The sequence below is a fragment of the Petaurus breviceps genome, unplaced genomic scaffold, assembly GCF_028583685.1.
Source record: "Petaurus breviceps papuanus isolate PSGF00001 unplaced genomic scaffold, PetGlider_PUasm1.0 126, whole genome shotgun sequence".
Classification (NCBI taxonomy): domain Eukaryota; kingdom Metazoa; phylum Chordata; class Mammalia; order Diprotodontia; family Petauridae; genus Petaurus; species Petaurus breviceps.
Window position 1 is genome coordinate 73,535,305 of NW_027185655.1, and position 5,323 is coordinate 73,540,627.

General features: G+C 37.4%; 1 pseudogene; it reads left to right on the top strand.

The window, feature by feature from the left end:
- The first annotated feature begins 3,778 nt into the window (after positions 1–3,778).
- LOC138170524 (large ribosomal subunit protein eL15-like) lies at positions 3,779–4,381 on the top strand (annotated as a pseudogene).
- The last annotated feature ends 942 nt before the right edge of the window (positions 4,382–5,323 follow it).

Here is a 5,323-nt window from a genome sequence, read left to right on the forward strand (position 1 = left end):
AAAGAAAGAAAGAAAGAAAGAAAGAAAGAAAGAAAGAAAGAAAGAAAAAGAAAGTTAAAGGCCAATATTCTTAGGGCCAAAGGCAAGTTCTCTTACTTGGCATAAGACTTTTTGCACTTCACTTCTATCTAAACTCCCCCAACTAGACAGCTTGGTGTCAAAATAGATAGAGTACTCTGCTTGGAATCAGGAAACCTCACATTCATTTCAGATCTAACCTCAAACACTTATTAGATATGTGACCATGGACAAGTAAGTCATTTAACCCTGTTTGCCTTACTTCCTCATTTGTAAAATGAGCTGGAGAAAGAAATGGCAAACCACTCTAGCATCTTTGCCAAGAAAACTCCAAAATGGAGTCATGATGATTTGGACACAATTGAGAATGGCTGCACAGCAACAAAGTCCCATGATTAGCGAATTTTTAAACATGTATGCCTTCTACATTCTTCCCCGAAATTCCTCGTCCGTGAGCCAGCTGAATGTTTGGATTCTTTGCGAGTTCTCTGTTCATTCCTTTTTCATTATGTTTCTACCAAACCTGCTTGTCTTCATAGCAAAAAACAACAAAAGAGCTTGTTCTAAGGTTTCTTTTCTAAAATTCTGAACTTAACAAAAAGTTTAAAAAAATTACATGAGGATTGTATGTGAAATTGTAGATCACCATGTCTGTTTTTTTCTTTTAAAGTATGTAATAAATTCAACTTGAAATAAAAAACAAAGAAACAACAAGTCATACCCTTGGAGAAGGGGCATGACTGTTTATACCCACATTTGAAGGATGAGTGTTAGAGAAGAAAGAGATCCTGTCTATAGCAATCAACTCAAGAAGTGAAATTTTCTGCCTTATACAAATCACCCTAACTAGACACATATGTAGCCATAACTTATTCCCTTTTAGTTTTCATTTTTGAATTTGTTCTTTTAAAACCTAAGAATCAGGGCACTATTTAACTGTAGCAAACACCACCTAAAATAGAAATAATGTCCCTTCTACACAATTTAAAATGATCTTACAGTATATGCTTTTCAATGAACACCTTTTGTGTTTGTTTTGAAAAGCTAAAACAAATATAACATCTATGACAAAATGCCAAAAACTAAAAAAAAAACAAAAATCAAGCAATGCTGCTCATCATTTATCATCTCAAGATTAATTACCATTCTCTTGCTTTGCCTAAAATTGTTTGAAAAAAATTTTAAATCTAATATGCTTATAGTAAAAGCAGTTACATTAATACTTGAAGAATATCTGAAAGTTATAATTTGTAGAAATATTTAACGTCTTTTTCTATCACTTGGTCATTATTAATATAAAAGCAGTAGGGAACCATACTTCACTAAACACCATTGTGTATGGGTGTGGGTGTGTGTATGTGTGTGTGTGTGTGTTTAATAAAGACCAAAAAAGAAAAAAAAAAGAAAAGATGTAAGTAATAAATCAATATTATGAGTATCAAGAAAATGCAAAAGTTTCTCAGATGGGAAAAGGAGAGGATAGAATATAGAAGGCTATGTAATGAGTTATTAGGATTCTAGAGAAGAGGAAAACAAGAACCTTTCAAAATTTCTCACTGTTTTTGAGGTGGTGAGGGAATAAGGAAAGAACATTTTGGAGCAGGTGACATAGCAAATAATAGTAACAACAACAACAACAATAATAATAGCTATCATATATATAATGCTTCATATGTGGCAGGCACTGTGCTAAGTGCTTTGCAATAATTATCTCCTTTTATTGTCACAACAGCCTTAGGGGGTAAGTTATACTATTATTCCCATATTGCATATAAGAAAATTGAGGCAAACAGGAGATGCCAATTTTTTAATGTGAAAATTAAGTTTATTACAAGAGAAATGAACATGCACGTGGAACCCAAAGACAGATCATTAAATTTCCAATCCATCCAGAAGTTTGAATAATTATAACAGTACTAAAAAAAAGGGAGGAGGTACCAGAAATCTCTTCTTAAAAGGGGTGGTGTGGTAGGGGATAACATACAATAAAGGTAGGAGAAGGACAAAAACCTTCCCTAGGAAGAAGGTGAAAGGTGATGGCAAAAGTAGCGTTCTTTACTCTTGGGAACTGCCGGACAAGGAAAATATGATGGTCTGCTAATCTACAGGGGTCTGAGCTGTATAAGCAGTTTCTCAGTCTAGAATAGACTGACACCTGTTTGGACTTCCAAGAAGACCCAGGAGGTCCAGTTTGGGTTGCAAATGATAAATTAGGTCAGCAATGGGAGAAGAGGGCAGGTTTATCCTTGATATACTCAGGACCTCCTGAATACTTTGGATTCAGTGATTCTGGCAAATATGGCAAGTCAAGAAGTAAAGTTCAGGGACCCCTTAATAGTAGTTACATTTTTGAAGAAAAATATAATACTGTTTTAAGCATCTTAGACATAAAGATACCATGGAGATTTTTTAAATATATTATTCTTCTAAACCTGAGCATTTCAACTTAAAGAAAGAAATGGTCAAACTGACATTATCCCATGCCATTTCATGTCTTGGATATCTTTCTAGAAAAATTGGGGCAACATTTATAGGAATCCTGAACTAGGAGGTTAAATCATTTCCCAAGAATCATAAATTAGTGTCTGCAGTGGGATTTGACACACATGTTGTCAGTTTTTGAAATAGGTGCTAAATTTATTAAGTATGGAGAAAAGGGTATTCATGCATTTACAAATTGAGAGGGATGGAGTAGATGGTCTTTGTGATTCCTTCCAGTTCTTTCAATGACCTTAGAAGTCATCAAATCCCTCACCCCATGTTTATAAATGAGAAATAAAGCCTAATCAGCCAATAAATAACTGTCACTTTCCCAAGATCACAAGTAAACTTGGTATTCAAATGCAGATCCTTGACACCAGAGCCAACATGTTGCCACCATCTAAATGACCAAATATGGTAATAGAAGGTCATGTAGTAATGATTTATTTATTCTTGATCATTTAAAAGATTATAAAGGGTAGCCACATGGTATATAATCCCTTATATTGTAAACTCCTCGAGGGGGCTGTTTTTGCCTCTTTTTTGTATCTACAGTACTTAGCACAGTGCCTGGCACCTAAAAGTAGCAACCTAATAAAAAAGAGTAGTGATTGATTGATTATAGAACTATTCTCAGAGACAGAGGAGTCTAGATTCATGTTTTCCTCTGATATATGCTGGCTGGGTAGTACTGGGATGTATGCCCTTAATGTCTTCTAGAAACTCTATGAGACCAAAAGGCAAAGAACAACTTCAGATATACTTTGGTGGAGAACTGATGATTCCTTACCAGGAGTTCACTTTAACAATGAAAGCATAAGTTTAGGCTAAAGTAACAAAATAATTCATATCAAGGGCTTTTTCAATAATATTAAAAAATCCAATATTTCCAAGTGTGTTCAAGTGATTGTCAAGATTGATATCAAGTAGGATAATAGGATAAAACAATGAAGTTTCTGGTTTCTTAAAAGAAAACAATATATTATAAACTTAGTTTTTCATCTCTTCCACAAATATTTCCCCTTTAACTTTATTGGATTTGATTCAATTAGTTTTTCCCCCCTTCTAGCCATCTGCTTAGAGGAAATTGTCTCTTAGGTAGCTGTTCTGTTCTTATTGTATTAGAGGCTCATGATTGTTGAAAAAAAAATACTAGCTACTAAATGCAAGGTGGAGTCAAAATACCCAGTTATCTAGGATAGCCCCAAACATCTGTTCAAAAGTAGTTTTCCACTTTCCCGTCGGCAGCAGCCATCAGGCAGTCTAGGGGCGAGGCAGGATGAGGGCCTACAAGTATGTCCAGGAGCTGTGGAGAAAGCTGTCGGAAGTCATGCGGTTCCTGCTGTGCGTGCGCTGCTGGCAGTACCGGCAGCTGTTGGCGTTGCACCATGCACCTGGGCCCACACAGCCCGACAAAGCCCGGCGGCAGGGCTACAAGGCTAAGCAAGATTATATCATCTACCGAATTCGTGTCCGCTGTGGGGGGCGAAGGTGCCCAGTCGCCAGTGGTGCCACCTACAGCAAACCTGTGCATCACAGGGTCAATCAGCTCAAGTTTGCCAGGAGCCTCCAGTCTGTGGCAGAAGAACATGCTGGCCGCCACTGTGGGGCCCTAAGAGTCTTGAACTCCTACTGGGTGGGTGAAGATTCAGCCTACAAATTCTTTGAGGTTATTCTTATTGACCCATTCCATAAAGCTATCAGACGAAATCCCGACACTAACCAAGCCAGTGCACAAACACAGAGAGATGCCAGGGCTTACCTCAGCTGGCCGGAAGAGCCTGGGTATTGGAAGGCGTCACAAATTCCACTATACCATTAGAGGACCTCGTCGTGCTGCTTGGAGAAGGCGCAATACTCTCCACTACATCGATACCGCTAATTGGTGCACATTAGTTTGTAAACTTAAAAGTTTAATAAACAACATTTAAAAAACACACACACACACAAGTAGTTTTCCAGCTTCTTTGATGTTCTACAAAAGCACACATTGAGCTATCAGTATCCAAGCCAATTCCTTAAAATAACCATCTAGGTATGTTGCAGTTGTTATTTCAGCCTCATTTAATATCTCTTTCCATTACATAATATTTCTGATTACAATCAAAATCAGGATCTTTTATATTTGCATTACCACTACATAACAGGTTCTGGCACATCGGAGACAATTAATAAATAATTGTTTTTTGATTGCTATATAAAATAAGTGTTATACCTATCACAGCTATATGTGTGTAGGTGTATTTATATTTATAAGTGTGTATATATATAAAGAAATTAACAACTCCTACTCACAATCAGCATGCAGTTTGGTCTAGTACTTTAAGGACACAGGGCATTTGGCTTTATGTTCAGGGCATGAAAGGTCCATCCCAGGGTTTTGGTGTTGAAAATTTTACTGTATCGTGGGAAATGCCTCCCACAGTTGTATGGAATCTTTTCTTAATGACTGAGAGGTGAAGTAGGTGTAATGGGAATGTAAAGTTTAAAGATCTTCCCTGCCCCTAGGCTAAAGTGCACCTGGAGCCTGGGGTGGGAGGCTTGTTTTTCAGTAGATACTTCTTGATTGGCCAGTGAGTCAATAAGGTTGTTACATTCTCTGAGCCAGGAGAAGGCTATATAAGCCCTGATGTGTAGCTTTGTTTTGGGGCTCACTTTGAGAAGTGTTCTGTGATTTGATATGGACTCTGGGAAGCCGTTGTCCAGAGCCCCCTCCCCCCCGGCTTTGAAAAACCCAGATGTTGAAACCCAAAACCCAGATGTTGAAACCCAGATGTTGATTTGGTATGGATGTAATGGTTGGACAGTTTGGAAAGCTGTCTAT